The sequence below is a fragment of the Oncorhynchus kisutch genome, unplaced genomic scaffold, assembly GCF_002021735.2.
Source record: "Oncorhynchus kisutch isolate 150728-3 unplaced genomic scaffold, Okis_V2 scaffold967, whole genome shotgun sequence".
In the NCBI taxonomy this organism is placed as follows: Eukaryota; Metazoa; Chordata; class Actinopteri; order Salmoniformes; family Salmonidae; genus Oncorhynchus; species Oncorhynchus kisutch.
Genome location: NW_022262912.1, coordinates 11448 through 29559, shown reverse-complemented (window position 1 = coordinate 29559; position 18112 = coordinate 11448). Strand labels below are relative to the sequence as shown.

The 18112-nt window shown below is 42.6% G+C and overlaps 1 long non-coding RNA gene and 1 pseudogene across 1 annotated transcript; one reads left to right on the top strand and one right to left on the bottom strand.

The window, feature by feature from the left end:
• Positions 1-2625: 2625 nt before the first annotated feature.
• On the bottom strand, positions 2626-3244 carry LOC116363906 (uncharacterized). The gene is made up of 3 exons (XR_004207897.1): positions 3197-3244; positions 2784-2973; positions 2626-2668 (listed from the first exon to the last, which is right to left on the bottom strand). It is a non-coding gene; the product is annotated as an uncharacterized LOC116363906 (long non-coding RNA).
• A 2529-nt stretch (positions 3245-5773) lies between these two features.
• On the top strand, positions 5774-5882 carry LOC116363912 (uncharacterized; annotated as a pseudogene).
• Positions 5883-18112: the final 12230 nt, after the last annotated feature.

Sequence of the window (18112 nt, the reverse complement as noted above, 5' to 3'; positions counted from 1 at the left end):
CAGTGTCAACTATGGCAGAGATGGTTTGCCTTGTGTAATTTGTTGACCCTTGTGAATGAGTTGAGGAGTCACTCATATCAATGACCGAACTCCTAATGATAGGACAATAGATTTCAACAGGCCACTCATTGGGGACTTGAGTGCCTGGAAGAGAATTTGTAAAATCACTCTGGGACCCTCTGGTCATGGCAGAGGTGATGGAAAGGGAGGACTTTGAGGAGGATGGCCGGTGTATCTCGTGTCCATCAGTTCTCACCATGTCAACATCCTCCAACATGGAGCCCACGATGGAACGAGTCAAGAGGCCTTTCTCTGAGGTGCTCATCCTCTCTGACATAGACACTCTCCTCTGGATTGTCATCAGAGTCTGACTAATTAAGGCTTTGGAATAATTTACCATGCTGGTCTGGCTGGCTTCATGTTCATTGTAAGTCATTTGTGTAGAAGTAGCTGTTCTGCATATGGATTCGGCATGTTTGGGGGCCTCAACCACATTGTCTAGGAGTACCGGTTGTTGCTGGGCAAAAAAGTCCTTGACCTTGATGAACACATTGTTGAACAGGTTAACAGTGCCTGGCCAAATGATCTTTCCTTTCACATTGACCCTGTTGTGAACACTGACAGGAAGGGTTGAAGCTGACAGGGATCTCTCTAACTGGCCAGACTCTGAAGCATCAGACATTTTAGTCATCTGGGTGAAGCTATTAAGGTCTTTAGTGATGCTTATGACGATGTTGGATGCTGCAGAATTGGTGTGCAGAGAAGAGGTAAACAAAGGTGGAGTTCCACTCTTCTGAAGGATTTTGAAATCTCTATCATCACCATCATTACTGGACTCTGCACAAATGTCTGCACTTCTACCATCAAGGCTGGTATTTATAATGCCAATCAACCCTGATTGAAGGATCCCACCAGCCAAATGTGAGGCTTTAGTTTGAAACTCATCAGTACATAGTTTGTCAAAGGCTGTGGATTTAAGACTTCTAGAGGATGCTTCCTCTTCATCATTGTTGATCTCACCATGCAAATTGTCCTGTTTATTGACAGCATAGTCATCAACATATAAATATGATTTGGATGTGGCAAGGACGTCAATCTGAGAAACAACGGCATCCAAAAGCTTGGACAGGTCTTCTGTATCTCCTTTTAGGCTAGAGAGGCATTCCTTCATGGATTCCCCAGAGTGATACACAGTGAGGATCTGACTAATGACCTCCTTGGTACAGGTTTGAAGGTCTGCTTGGATTTCAAGAGAATCACTATTACAAGTCACCTGAGAATCTAAACTTTCACTAGGAGCCTGTTTGAGAGTCTCATCATGTATTGGTGTAACACCATCGATGACCTTTACAGTCTTGGCAGGGAGTGAGAAACCGCCTCAGCATTTCTCGAAATCTATGATATATAATACGAGCAGCAGGAAGGGTGCTCACTTTTGAAATTCTGAGAATTTCAGATTCATGTGCCTGCATGGACTGAACAATAGTCTCCACATCTGTTACAAAAGTGTCCAGCAATTTAGATGCTTCAGAGTCTCCCAGTAAGCTGTTTGTAAAGGGGTTGACAGATCTCACTGCCTTTCTAGCCTTTGTCTGGAAAGACACACTGGAGAGTTTCTTCATATTTATAACTGGAAGACTCAGGGTAGATTCACTGTTGGTGGTGCTGTCCTGCAGACCAAGTGGAAAAGTGAGATGGGAGAGACATTGTTCACTGTCTAACAACTCAGATGGTGAGGGGGAACACGAACTGGTGAAATCATTCAAGTCAGACATGATGCCATCCACAAATAGAATGGCCTCCAGAGACTCTTCAGAATCACACTCTCCAACAGAAGATGAGAACTTCTCCATCACCTCAGTCTTATACAAGACAAGAACCTGGCTGGCAATCGCTTTTGTGGTGTCAAGGAGGACTTGGTCTTGCAAATACTTTTTGAGAGCCAAGAGAGGTTTTGGGGTCTCACTTTGTCCTTTTTGTTCATTCATAGATGAGGGGGTTATTAAAAGTGATTTACAAGAAATGGAGTCCGATGTGTCAGCCTCACCATTACTGGAATGACCGATGTCTAGGCACAAAGTTGGAACCATTGTGAAATAATATTTTGTGCTCCCCACAAATGTACTTGCGAGATACCCTTTTTCTGGACAGGTAAGAATCCTCTTCAGCGTATTTTTCATGTCGTAGTAACAACCAACAGTGTAAGACCAGATCTTACTCTTTTGCTGGATACTGGAGACACATGGCTGTATATCCGTACAAAACGGAAAATTGCAGGGATGATGACCTCCAGGATGGCCTCAGATACAAACAGCACAATCTCCAGGCACATCTCTGCAAGCAATGCCCTCATCGCCTGTAGGACCGAAACAGTGTAGGTAGATTACTCATAGCCGGGCTCTGAAACCAAGCTCCTCGAAGAGATACCAACAATCTCACATATGTTCATGAGAATCATGAAAGTGGCATACATTGGAAAGCATGAAAAGCAGTAGGCTACTAAAAAGCTATTTGAATGAAACTGTTTGTGATATGGTGGATGATACTGTAGATAGATAAAAGGTTTGTATCTAATATTCTTGAAACATCTATTAATATATCTATGAATCATTTTCAGGGTGAAGGGATTACAGGGTCCATCCTGCCAATGCTTAACTGCCTCCATTGCCTATAGGAGATAATTAGATGTTTTTAGCACCAAAAAGCACACCAACACACATACAATTTATAAAATCCTCCAGATGACATTGCATTCAAATACTACAATAGAAGTTTGGACATACTCCTCAGTAAGTTTTTCCAGAAACCGGATGATAATCGGGTTGAAAGCATCCGGATCGATTGGAGGGAGGTCAAGAGCCCTGGTCTGACAGGCCCTGGAGACACACTCACTTAGGATCTTCTCATTAGATTGTCCCTGGTGAGATGTCCCCTGAACTGCCATCCCAGAGAATTCCACAGATGTAGAGGGACCTGTGTGCAAAGCAGCATTCACCAAGGTAAAGAAGTCAGAAAACATGTAACCTTCTGAGGCAAATATGTATTAGCCAACTTTGTGTACTTTGTGAAGTTAAGTACCCAAGAAAGTATAACATGTGCACTCTGCTATTAGTCCTCTGCTCAATAGATGTCCATACTAAATTACATTTACATGCAAAAGGATTACATTCAGTGAAATTAGAGTTTAATTTATGACCTGCATCAGTGATCTGCTCCACTTTGTTTCTCTTGGTCCTCTTGGCCTAAAAAGACAATACAGTCAATGATATACACGTAGATACTGTATGAAGCCATTCCAATACAGCCCTTTGAGTAGAGCAAGGGTAAGACTGATTGCAGGGCTGTCCCCGACAAAAAAAAATATTTGTCGCCCGAGAGTCATCCTGTTCTAATGTTAAAATGTATTTTTCCATATCAGACACAGCCTATGTGTTTGAATACAATCACCTACATAGGCACTGAGCTTTAATTAAATAATTAAGACACACAAATGACTCAAGAAAGAGCCCAATGGTGACACTGTATTAAAAGAAATGACAGCGAGTGCCTGTGTGACAGGTGCACGTTGTCTCGCTCTCCTCCCTACTGCAGCGAAAAGGCACCACATAACAGCAACTGTTTATTGTGCTGTCCATGCTGAAGACGCAATATCATTTCAGCCATTTAGTTTCTTCCTTACAGTTCTGGAAACGTCTTCTTTACAGTTCTGGAAACTTTAGAGTGTTTTCTATCCTAATCTGACAATTATATGCATATTCTAGTTTCTGGGGCTGAGAAATAGGCCGTTTCAAATAGGTATGTTTTTTAGCCAAAAAGGAAAATACTGCCCCCTACGCGCAAAAGGTTAAGCAAATGTTAAGCAATACCAGTCTGTTCTAACGACTAAAAATTATAAAGCCATTATTACAGCATAGCAAATATTAAAAACAGCCGAATTTGTGAAATTGCTTAATTCAACATTTTGCCGATGCATATGAGGCTTGGTGCTCACAGAATCAGTAGTCTATTAAACAAATACTCAAACAGGCAACAGAAGCTATATCTGTCTTACTCCTGTATATATGTATACAGTACCAGTCAAAAGTTTGGACACACCTACTCATTCAAGGCTTTTCTTTATTTGTACTATTTTCTACATTGTAGAATAGTAGTGAAGACATCACAACTATGAAATAACACATATGGAATCATTTAGGTACCAAAAAGTGTTAAACAAATCTAAATATATTTTATATTTGAGATTCTTCAAAGTAGCCATCCTTTGCCTTGATGGCAGCTTTGCACACTCTTGGCTTTCTCTCAACCAGCTTCACCTGGAATGCTTTTCCAACAGTCTTGAAGGAGTTCCCACATATGCTGAGAACTTATTGGCTGCTTTTCCTTCACTCTGTGGTCCAATTCATCCCAAAACATCTCAATTGGGTTGAGGTTGGGTGATTGTGGATGTCAGGTCATCTGATGGAGCCCTCCATCACTCTCCTTCTTGGTCAAATAGCCCTTACACAGCCTGGAGACGCAAACCAGATGAGATGGCGTATCACTGCAGAATACTATGGTAGCCATGCTGGTTAAGTGTGCCTTGAATTCTAAATAAATCACAGACAGTGTCACCACCAAAGCGCCCCCACATTATCACACCTCCTCCATGCTTCATGGTCGGAACCACACATGCGGAGATCATCTGTACGCCTACTCTCACAAAGACATTGTTGGAATTTGGACTTATCAGACCAAAGGACAGATTTCCACCAGTCTAATGTCCATTGCTTGTGTTTCTTGGCCCAAGCAAGTCTCTTCTTCTTATTGGTGTCCTTTAGTAGTGCTTTCTTCGCAGCAATTCGACCACGAAGGCCTGATTCACGCAGTCTCCTCTGAACAGTTGACGATGAGATGTGTCTGTGACTTGAACTCTGTGAAGCATTTATTTGGGCTGCAATGTGAGGTGCAGTTAACTCTAATGAACTTATCCTCTGCAGCAGAGTTAACTCTGTCTTCCTTTCCTGTGGCGGTCCTCATGAGAGCCAGTTTCATCGTTGTGCTTGATGGTTTTTGCGACTTGATTGTTTTTGCACTTGATGAAAAGTTCAAAGTTCTTTAAATTTTCCGGATTGACTGAACTTCATGTCTTAAAGTAATGACGGACTGCTGTTTCTCTTTGCTTATTTGAGCTGTTCTTGCCATAATATGGACTTGGTCTTTTACCAAATAGGGCTATCTTATGTATACCAACCCTACCTTGTCACAACACAACTGATTGGCTCAAATGCATTACAGTATATGCAATTTTTTGCACTTTTTGAGTGACACAAAGATGCTTATCTAAATGGTGAAAATGCAACAGCTGTTAATCAGACTCACTTTGACTTTACATAGTGCACCAAGAGTTAACTTCACGCTTACGACCATACCGGCCTGAGTACGACTTATCTCGTCTGATCTCGGAAGCTAAGCAGAGTTGGTCCTGGTTAGTACTTGCATGGGAGACCGCCTTGAAATACCAGGTGCTGTCAGCTTTTTGTCACTGCCTTGTGGAATTTCAACTCTTTGTCTGTTTTTTCCCACAAGGCTGAAATATGTGCCCTCGCTTTGAAATAAGTAAGCAAGGTTCGTTTGTATTTCATCCAACAATCTGTGCTACAAATTATGGCTACAGTATATGCAATTTCTTCCACTTTTTGAGTGACACAAAGATGCTTATCTAAATTGTGAAAATGCAACAGCTGTTAATCAGACTCACTTTGACTTTATATAGTGCACCAAGAGTTAATTTCTTGCTTACGACCATACCGGCCTGAGTACGCCTGATCTCGGAAGCTAAGCAGGGTCGGGCCTGGTTAGTACTTGGATGGGAGACCGCCTGGGAATACCAGGTGCTGTAAGCATTTTGCTCCAGCAGAGGGTTCTCTTGTGTCATGCGTGGAGCAACTCCCGTTTATTTATCACCCTAATAATGTTGTGTATTTTTATTGGACTAAATGCAGTTTGTTAGTGCTTCCCTGCCCTGCCCTGATCAAATCAAATAATGGACAATGCGTTTACCTCAAAATCTAGGCAGTGCATTCAGCATTTGTTTTTAGGCTAGGAGACTGTCAATGTCTGTAGTCCATTAGGGCCCTGTAAAATCCCCTTCAATGTTTTGACTGATTGCCCCCCCCCCCCTAATTTATTTTTATTTTTATAATAATTCCCCCTATTCCCCGTTGACCGTTTGTCCCTGCTTCTGCAGGTTTTCGCTCTCAAAAGTACACCTTTTTAATAGAAATATAACACGATTAGATGTTCTATGTCCACGACAACATTTTCGCCAACAGATGTCAAAGAAAAGCTCTCTCACACACACACACACAGCAAGGATGGAGTGACAAAGTGCGGTGCTTAAAGACACACAGAGCCTGCAATGGTATTACCATAATCTCTAGGCTGTGCCGAATTCAACGCGATGCCCCGCTTGACCGTAGCTCGCTCGGTCTAAGCACAGTGACCATGAGAAAAAGTAGGCCCAAAATTAAGCCTGGCCCTAAATGTCATTTGCTTTTGGGTGACAGTGAGAGAACCGTTAGGGTGAGAAGCACAATTCGACCTCAGGTATGTTCCTGAGGTCCTCCCGATCTGTGCAAGCCTAACCGTGACCGTGTAGCATTAACCCTTAACAGTTAAAAGAAGGTGTCTACCTCAAACAGTTTTCACTGACCTCTCCAAATAGGAATACATTGCCTGCAACCCTAAATTCAACCTGAAGCCTATGTGGGTTAATATTGCCTTATGAACCTGTCTTCGATGACAATCCATCAGGCCACTATGAGGTCTACCTGTGTCGATACTAAGCTTCCTGGAGCAGCCGGAAGTGGTTAAATGAACCCAAAAGTTATTTTGATGGACATAACCTGCAAATGTGAAAATCACTGCATTCAACCCTGTGTAGATCAGTCAATTCTAAACATAAAGACTGAAAACTCAGGACCTGTACAAATCAGCTGGGCTTGACAATCTGGACCCTCTATTTCTGAAACTATCCGCCGCCATTGTCGCAACCCCTATTACCAGCCTGTTCAACCTCTCTTTCATATTGTCTGAGATCCCCAAGGATTGGAAAGCTGCCGCAGTCATCCCCCTCTTCAAAGGGGGAGACACCTTGGACCCAAACTGTTATAGACCTATATCCATCCTGCCCTGCCTATCTAAGGTCTTCGAAAGCCAAGTCAACAAACAGGTCACTGACCATCTCGAATCCCACCGTACCTTCTCCGCTGTGCAATCTGGTTTCCGAGCCGGTCACGGGTGCACCTCAGCCACACTCAAGGTACTAAACGATATCATAACCGCCATCGATAAAAGACAGTACTGTGCAGCCGTCTTCATCGACCTTGCCAAGGCTTTCGACTCTGTCAATCACCATATTCTTATCGGCAGACTCAGTAGCCTCGGTTTTTCGGACGACTGCCTTGCCTGGTTCACCAATTACTTTGCAGACAGAGTTCAGTGTGTCAAATCGGAGGGCATGCTGTCCGGTCCTCTGGCAGTCTCTATGGGGGTGCCACAGGGTTCAATTCTCGGGCCGACTCTTTTCTCTGTATATATCAATGATGTTGCTCTTGCTGCGGCCGATTCCCTGATCCACCTCTACGCAGACGACACCATTCTATATACTTCCGGCCCGTCCTTGGACACTGTGCTATCTAACCTCCAAACGAGCTTCAATGCCATACAGCACTCCTTCCGTGGCCTCCAACTGCTCTTAAACGCTAGTAAAACCAAATGCATGCTTTTCAACCGATCGCTGCCTGCACCCACATGCCCGACTAGCATCACCACCCTGGATGGTTCCGACCTTGAATATGTGGACATCTATAAGTACCTAGGTGTCTGGCTAGACTGCAAACTCTCCTTCCAGACTCATATCAAACATCTCCAATCGAAAATCAAATCAAGAGTCGGCTTTCTATTCCGCAACAAAGCCTCCTTCACTCACGCCGCCAAGCTTACCCTAGTAAAACTGACTATCCTACCGATCCTCGACTTCGGCGATGTCATCTACAAAATGGCTTCCAACACTCTACTCAGCAAACTGGATGCAGTCTATCACAGTGCCATCCGTTTTGTCACTAAAGCACCTTATACCACCCACCACTGCGACTTGTATGCTCTAGTCGGCTGGCCCTCGCTACATATTCATCGCCAGACCCACTGGCTCCAGGTCATCTACAAGTCCATGCTAGGTAAAGCTCCGCCTTATCTCAGTTCACTGGTCACGATGGCAACACCCATCCGTAGCACGCGCTCCTGCAGGTGTATCTCACTGATCATCCCTAAAGCCAACACCTCATTTGGCCGCCTTTCGTTCCAGTACTCTGCTGCCTGTGACTGGAACGAACTGCAAAAATCGCTGAAGTTGGAGACTTTTATCTCCCTCACCAACTTCAAACATCAGCTATCTGAGCAGCTAACCAATCGCTGCAGCTGTACATAGTCTATTGGTAAATAGCCTACCCATTTTCACCTACCTCATTCCCATACTGTTTTTATACTGTTTTTATTTATTTACTTTTCTGCTCTTTTGCACACCAATATCTCTACCTGTACATGACCATCTGATCATTTATCACTCCAGTGTTAATCTGCAAAATTGTAATTATTCGCCTACCTCCTCATGCCTTTTGCACACATTGTATATAGACTGCCCCTTTTTTTCTACTGTGTTATTGACTTGTTAATTGTTTACTCCATGTGTAACTCTGTGTTGTCTGTTCACACTGCTATGCTTTATCTTGGCCAGGTCGCAGTTGCAAATGAGAACTTGTTCTCAACTAGCCTACCTGGTTAAATAAAGGTGAAATAAAAAATAAAAAAATAAAAATTTCCGTAAGAGCCTACCCCAATGAGGATAAGTGTTCAAATCAAATCAAATTTTATTTGTCACATGCAGATGTTAATGCGAGTGTAGCGAAATGCTTGTGCTTCTAGTTCCGACAATGCAGTAATAACGAACAAGTAATCTAACTAACAATTCCAAAAACGACTGTCTTATACACAGTGTAAGGGGATAAAGAATATGTACATAAGGATATATGAATGAGTGATGGTACAGAGCAGCATAGGCAAGATACAGTAGATGATATCGAGTACAGTATATACATATGAGATGAGTATGTAAACCAAGTGGCATAGTTAAAGTGGCTAGTGATACATGTATTACATAAGGATGCAGTCGATGATATAGAGTACAGTATCTACGTATGCATATGAGATGAATAATGTAGGGTAAGTAACATTATATAAGGTAGCATTGTTTAAAGTGGCTAGTGATATATTTACATCATTTCCCATCAATTCCCATTATTAAAGTGGCTGGAGTAGAGTCAGTGTCATTGACAGTGTGTTGGCAGTAGCCACTCAATGTTAGTGGTGGCTGTTTAACAGTCTGATGGCCTTGAGATAGAAGCTGTTTTTCAGTCTCTCGGTCCCAGCTTTGATGCACCTGTACTGACCTCGCCTTCTGGATGACAGCGGGGTGAACAGGCAGTGGCTCGGGTGGTTGATGTCCTTGATGATCTTTATGGCCTTCCTGTAGCATCGGGTGGTGTAGGTGTCCTGGAGGGCAGGTAGTTTGCCCCCGGTGATGCGTTGTGCAGACCTCACTACCCTCTGGAGAGCCTTACGGTTGAGGGCGGTGCAGTTGCCATACCAGGCGGTGATACAGCCCGCCAGGATGCTCTCGATTGTGCATCTGTAGAAGTTTGTGAGTGCTTTTGGTGACAAGCCGAATTTCTTCAGCCTCCTGAGGTTGAAGAGGCGCTGCTGCGCCTTCCTCACGATGCTGTCTGTGTGAGTGGACCAATTCAGTTTGTCTGTGATGTGTATGCCGAGGAACTTAAAACTTGCTACCCTCTCCACTACTGTTCCATCGATGTGGATGGGGGGGTGTTCCCTCTGCTGTTTCCTGAAGTCCACAATCATCTCCTTAGTTTTGTTGACGTTGAGTGTGAGGTTATTTTCCTGACACCACACTCCGAGGGCCCTCACCTCCTCCCTGTAGGCCGTCTCGTCGTTGTTGGTAATCAAGCCTACCACTGTTGTGTCGTCCACAAACTTGATGATTGAGTTGGAGGCGTGCGTGGCCACGCAGTCGTGGGTGAACAGGGAGTACAGGAGAGGGCTCAGAACGCACCCTTGTGGGGCCCCAGTGTTGAGGATCAGCGGGGAGGAGATGTTGTTGCCTACCCTCACCACCTGGGGGCGGCCCGTCAGGAAGTCCAGTACCCAGTTGCACAGGGCGGGGTCGAGACCCAGGGTCTCGAGCTTGATGACGAGCTTGGAGGGTACTATGGTGTTGAATGCCGAGCTGTAGTCGATGAACAGCATTCTGACATAGGTATTCCTCATGTCCAGATGGGTTAGGGCAGTGTGCAGTGTGGTTGAGATTGCATCGTCTGTGGACCTATTTGGGCGGTAAGCAAATTGGAGTGGGTCTAGGGTGTCAGGTAGGGTGGAGGTGATATGGTCCTTGACTAGTCTCTCAAAGCACTTCATGATGACGGATGTGAGTGCTACGGGGCGGTAGTCGTTTAGCTCAGTTACCATAGCTTTCTTGGGAACAGGAACAATGGTGGCCCTCTTGAAGCATGTGGGAACAGCAGACTGGTATAGGGATTGATTGAATATGTCCGTAAACACACCGGCCAGCTGGTCTGCGCATGCTCTGAGGGCGCGGCTGGGGATGCCGTCTGGGCCTGCAGCCTTGCGAGGGTTAACACGTTTAAATGTCTTACTCACTTCGGCTGCAGTGAAGTTTAAATGTCTTACTCACTTCGGCTGCAGTGAAGGAGAGACCGCATGTTTTCGTTGCAGGCCGTGTCAGTGGCACTGTATTGTCCTCAAAGCGGGCAAAAAAGTTATTTAGTCTGCCTGGGAGCAAGACATCCTGGTCCGTGACTGGGCTGGGTTTCTTCCTGTAGTCCGTGATTGACTGTAGACCCTGCCACATGCCTCTTGTGTCTGAGCCGTTGAATTGAGATTCTACTTTGTCTCTGTACTGGCGCTTAGCTTGTTTGATAGCCTTGCGGAGGGAATAGCTGCACTGTTTGTATTCAGTCATGTTACCAGACACCTTGCCCTGATTAAAAGCAGTGGTTCGCGCCTTCAGTTTCACACGAATGCTGCCATCAATCCACGGTTTCTGGTTAGGGAATGTTTTAATCGTTGCTATGGGAACGACATCTTCAACGCGCGTTCTAATGAACTCGCACACCGAATCAGCGTATTCGTCAATGTTGTTGTCTGACGCAATACGAAACATCTCCCAGTCCACGTGATGGAAGCAGTCTTGGAGTGTGGAGTCAGCTTGGTCAGACCAGCGTTGGACAGACCTCAGCGTGGGAGCTTCTTGTTTTAGTTTCTGTCTGTAGGCAGGGATCAACAAAATGGAGTCGTGGTCAGCTTTTCCGAAAGGGGGGCGGGGCAGGGCCTTATATGCGTCGCGGAAGTTAGAGTAACAATGATCCAGGGTCTTTCCACCCCTGGTTGCGCAATCGATATGCTGATAAAATTTAGGGAGTCTTGTTTTCAGATTAGCCTTGTTAAAATCCCCAGCTACAATGAATGCAGCCTCCGGATAAATCGTTTCCAGTTTGCAGAGAGTTAAATAAAGTTCGTTCAGAGCCATCGATGTGTCTGCTTGGGGGGTATATATACGGCTGTGATTATAATCGAAGAGAATTCTCTTGGTAGATAATGCGGTCTACATTTGATTGTGAGGAATTCTAAATCAGGTGAACAGAAGGATTTGAGTTCCTGTATGTTTCTTTCATCACACCATGTCACGTTGGTCATAAGGCATACGCCCCCGCCCCTCTTCTTACCAGAAAGATGTTTGTTTCTGTCGGCGTGATGCGTGGAGAAACCCGCTGGCTGCACCGCTTCGGATAGCGTCTCTCCAGTTAGCCATGTTTCCGTGAAGCAGAGAACGTTACAGTCTCTGATGTCCCTCTGGAATGCTACCCTTGCTCGGATTTCATCAACCTTGTTGTCAAGAGACTGGACATTGGCAAGAAGAATGCTAGGGAGTGGTGCACGGTGTGCCCGTCTCCGGAGTCTGACCAGAAGACCGCTTCGTTTCCCTCTTTTTCTGAGTCGTTTTTTTGGGTCGCTGCATGTAATCCACACAGGATCCGCATCGCGAAAAACATATTCTTGGTCGTACTGATGGTGAGTTGACGCTGATCTTATATTCAGTAGTTCTTCTCGGCTGTATGTAATGAAACCTAAGATGACCTGGGGTACTAGTGTAAGAAATAACACGTAAAAAACAAAAAACTGCATAGTTTCCTAGGAACGCGAAGCGAGGCGGCCATCTCTGTCGGCGCCGGAAGTTCACGTTCAGCTTCTAGTGCCAACCGGAAGTGCCATAAAATGGTGTCAGAGGTGCTGTTTCGAAGGGTTAAAAAGGTCAGATCTTTTTAAAACGTCATATGTGTGATTAAACATCATATACATTTAGATTATAAAAGAGTTGTAAAAACTATGTAAATGTTGTGCAAAGTATTTTGGATTCTCAGTCCACAGAATGGAACACCTATCAATTAACCATGAAAACGGGAGTTACCCCTGATATACACTATTGTGTTATATGTTGATAGGTCTAATAAACAAATATATTGTATACATTGATATTATTATTTTGTCAGAAATTCAAGCCGTTGATACAGTTGTGTACTCTATCGCCCGCCCTGCTGATCGTGCTCTATCTGAACTACATTATGCAAATTATTCTAATGATTGAAGTGTATGTACCTAGTATGTTGTACTAGTATATACGTTAAGCTGACTTAAAAACATATTTATGAGTTAGTTAATTCAGAAGCTGAATATAAAAAGTGTGGCTTCTTACATAGAAATGGGTCAGGCCTCTTACTCAATAGCACAAAGCCGATCATTCAATCTATGTTCTTACTGGTTCTAGACTATGTTGAAAGAATCTAAATGAATGCAGCGACCACTTCATTAAAAACTATAGATGCATTTGACCGTAGAGGTAAATCAGCTCTTTCTCCCCCCTTACATGGGTAATAATCTCCAAGCTGCTCTAAACGTTGATGTTTTTGGTGTCTCTATGTTCATCTCTAGACTGGTGAATGAGGCCTGTTACAACTTTCTGACAAACCCTTTAAAGGGAGTTTGTGAAACCATTCAGTCGTGGATGTATGTAAAACATATTTAACACGTATTGCAGGTTACAGAAGCCTCCTGTTTTACTATGAATCCCCACTCATCCCTGTTAGATCTTGATGTGTTGGCCGAAATATGAAATTACCTTTAGGATCTCTTACCACCCTATTACTTTGTGGTTCTAATCTCCCTCTTTCAAAATTGCCACTGTGAGCAAATCTCTAACACTCCTGATCCTTCCCATATATTTTAACCCTAAACCTCCCACAATAACTATTGTCTATTGTTAGTCTCCGTGACCTTACAGACAATATCCCCGTTTAAAACAGATCGAAATACATTGTTGGATACAGTTTTCATGTCTTTCATTATGCAGACATTTGTTTTATTAGACTATATTTCTCATTGGGAATACGGTTGTCACCCCCCTTGGAGGCTTGGTGCATGTACAAAGAAAAAAAATACGACCCTGGGTGGCTGTTAACTAAAATAATGGCAATGCGTGTAGTCATGTTAAGGTTTTCATTGTTTTCTTGTCAGAGTTTTATGGTTTTGCATATGACTGTGCATTATATGCTGTCATAATAGGGTTGAGGATCAGATCAAGTTGTCACGATCGTCATGGGTAATAAGAAGAGGACCAAAGCGCTGCATGGTGTGAATGCATCGTTTTAATGGATGACTAAAACACAAAGTAAACTAAACAAGCCAATAAATGAACGTGACGCTATATACCAAATGTGCTGACACAAGCACCTAACATAGACAATCACCCAACTATGACAACACAGGCTACCTAAATATGGTTCCCGATCAGAGACAACGACTAACACCGGCCTCTGATTGAAAACCATATCAGGCCAAACACAGAAAAAGACAAACTAGACATACAGCATAGAATGCCCACTCAGATCACACCCATACCAAACATACCTAGCAAACTATGGTCAGGGCGTGACACAAACCTATTGGGAATTCTTGATCAATCAAAATGTACCTGTTTTCCGTATAGAATGACTTGTATACAGATTTTATTACAACTTTTTGTGTTTTGGCTTAGTGGTTGTTTCTTTACTAACTAGGAAAACTCAACAGTGTGTAAGTCTGAGAAACATTATTGAGCTGGTTGGTTTATTGTTGTTGAAAGCTTGAAATGTACACACATTGAGAAGTGATATTGCAGCAACAGTTTTAAAGTGGGTAATCGTATCATATATATATATATATATCCTTGCATGTTTGAATTAGAGCTCTGTACACACATTGAGAAGTGATAATGCAGCAACAGTTTTAAAGTGGGTAATCGTATCATATATATATATATCCTTGCATGTTTGAATTAGAGCTCTGTACACACATTGAGAAGTGATATTGCAGCAACAGTTTTAAAGTGGGTAATCGTATCATATATATATCCTTGCATGTTTGAATTAGAGCTCCTTTAAAGGGTTTTAGATGATGATAATAATGTTATATTATTTTTATAATAATACATATCTGCAAACCAAATGTATTTCTGAAAACCCCTTTTTGCTTCTTCAATAGTTGTAGATGTTCCAACGTTCGTAGATGATCCTCAGGGGCATATAACAACCTGGGTTGTTGTAGAGTGGGCATAAGTTCAACACTCAGGAGTCAATGTCCTAGCTTTGGTCTTTTTCATAGCCTGTGAGAGAGAATATATTCCACAGCCTTGGTTTCTAATCATACTTTCTAATCAATAAGCGGGTCAAGTAGACCCTAAGAGGGCAAAAGTTATTGTTTACAAACAGTGTGAATAAAAAAACATTGTTTCATTGTATAAATAGTCTTCATTTTTAAAAACATACATGTAAATGCCTAGAATTAATACCTCTGGTGATTCTGCGCAATGCACTTGGTGTCACGTTCTGACCTTTATTTCCTTTGTTTTGTATTTATTTAGTATGGTCAGGGCGTGAGTTGGGTGGGCAGTCTATGTTTGTTTTTTCTATCATTTGGGTATTTCTATGTTTCGGCCTAGTATGGTTCTCAATCAGAGGCAGGTGTCATTAGTTGTCTCTGATTGAGAATCATACTTAGGTAGCCTGGGTTTCACTGTGTGTTTGTGGGTGATTGTTCCTGTCTTTGTGTTTTGCACCAGATGGGACTGTTTTAGGTTTTCTCACATTTGTTGTTTTTGTTAGTTCTCATGTGTAGTTTCTTTATAAATGAAAGAATATGAATAACCACCACGCTGCGCTTTGGTCCGCCTCTCCTTCAGATGAAGAAAACCATTACACTTGGGCCACAGTTGTGCTTTTGTTGTTGGGGTCTGGAATATGTCGTGAGGCGGTGGTGGTTCCCGGGGTTGTTGTCGGGACGTTTAAATTCTCTGTTCTTGGAGTGTTTGGAAAAACGTTCATACAAAGACAGAATACTGTCTGTTTCATCGGTTCCTCCGATGTCATTCAGAGTCCCTAATGCATCCAAGTCACCCTATGTGTCCGATGTCCATCATACCTAAAAAAAACACACAAAAACATTGTCCCCCATGTTTAAAACACAAATAACTCGTGTTCAATATTACAATAATATCACGATAATATGCAAACAAAACCTTTAAATATATTTTTCACTTACTCAGCTCCCGAAATATCCATTAGGAGGGCTTCACAGACTATGTTATCTGTCCTGGGACTGCTGCCTGTTGTTTTACGAAGTCGTTCAGAGTGCACACTTTTCTTTTTTTAATATATAAATATTCTTGGGTATGTGATTATTTGGACTTATGCCTAAAAATGTGTGATCGTGAAGGGCTACGTAAAGGACAGGGCGCAGTTTGCTTCTGAGAATCTACGTCTAACAGTCGCTTCCCAATCACTTATGTCCAGTAGCCTTAAGAAATATCCATTAGGAGGGATTCACTTATTCACATCTCTTTTTTAATCTGTCCGGGCAGCTAAATATTCGGGCCTGTGGGTTTGCGCTAAAGCAGTGCTAACCGTGTTAAAAATAGATGCTCCCCGTTCTGGCCCTAACTTGCTAAAGTACGGAATGAGTATCATGTATGCAACCCCCCTGTATGTTTGGTTTAGAGATCAAAAGGCGTTGAATTCAAAGAGACATTCTGTCTACAACCGGTTTGGTGGGGTACCGGGGCGCTGATTAGATATCAGTGTTTAACCCCGGGCGGTCGGCCGATATCTGGACATGCCTTATGCCGGATAGTGCAAACCTTGGTTTCAAACGATTCTCTACAGATAGAGCGCTGGGCCCCCTGTTGAACCCACACCCTTTGGTTTCTGTAACGCACACACACACACACACTCCTGCTGCTCCGTCACACGCCCACTCACGCACGCCCCCTGATTCTCCAGGTCTTTTTCCTTCGCGACAGAGCTGGGTGATGATGTGAAATACCTTTTCCCATAGTTACGGGTGAGATACAGTTTTTTAAATTTATTTTAATTGAATTCCAAAATATTTCGTATTTTGAATTAAGTAACAAATTTGAATAATATTTAAACATGCATCACGCGTGTTTTATGTAATAAAAAAAAACCTTGGAGGCCTGCAGTTGTACATTATTACAAACTTTAATAACCCGTAATGTTCCTAATAAAATAATACATGTTTTTTCAGATCTTACAGTTGTCTGCGCCAGACCCTAGCGTGAGAGAAAAGACCGCTTCCCCTTAGTTAAATGGGTGAGATACTGTTTTTAAAACCATTGATTTAATACCAAAATATATAGTACTAACTTTTTAAAGACATGTTAGAATTAATTACCATATTGTACTAATATTTAAACATGCATCATTAGGGTTTTTATGTAAAAACATTGGAGGTCTACAGTTGTACATTATTACAAACTTTATAACATACCATTGTAGGAAAGACTATAAATTGTTTCTGAGAATCCACGTCTAACAGTCGCCGTTATGTCAATTTGCCTTTATACATCTCATTGACCTACTGTCAACTCCCTCAGTTGTAAACATCTACAATAATCATTAGACGTACGCGTCAGAGTTATCATACCCCGTGTCGGGGTTTGTACAGAGTTGGTTAAATCAGCTCTTTTGCTACCCACTTACATGGCTAATAATCTCCAAGCTGCTCTAAGCGGTGATGCTTTTGGTGTCTCTAGGTTCATCTCTAGACTGTTGTTGAATGAGGCCTGTTACAACTTTCTGACAAAACCTTTACATGTAGTTTGTGAAACCATTCAGTCGTGGATGTATGTAAAACATATTTAACACGTATTGCAGGTTACAGAAGCCTCCTGTTGTACTATGAATCCCCACTCATCCCTGTTAGATCTTGATGTGTTGGCCGAAATATGAAATTACCTCTTCCCCTATCATTAAAGCGTGAGATACATTTTTAAAACCAGTGATTTAATTCAAAATATTTAGTACCTACATTTTAACACATGTTATAATTCCAAAATGTTTACTATTTCTTACAGATAGAGGGTCCGGTTAGCCCTGACCAATATCCGTTTCGAATTCATCAACTCAAAGACGCTTGCCCGCTCCATCAAAACTCCGTAAGTTTTCCCTCCATGTGTAGATCAACCGTTCCTGCCTGTAAATTCTGGGTATGCCCACATCATTAATGAATAAGATGTGTAGAAAACTGTTTAGCCATAGTTAAAGGCCTTTCATAAAGAGGCTGTCATGATTGCCTGTGCCACATGTTTAACACGTATTGCTTGTTACCTAATACTACTGTTGTACATTTAATATCCACTAGCAGATTTCGTCGCATTTGCACAAATTCTGTCATGTTACTGTGGTCTTTTTAAATGTCAGTAAATATGTGTGTAAAGTGTATATGTTTATAGGCCCAATATGTAGGCCCAGTATATGTTTCAGTCTTATGTTTAGAATTGACTGATCTACACAGGGTTGAATGCAGTGATTTTCAAAATGGCAGGTTATGTCCATCAAAATAAGTTTTGGGTTAATTTAACCACTTCCGGCTG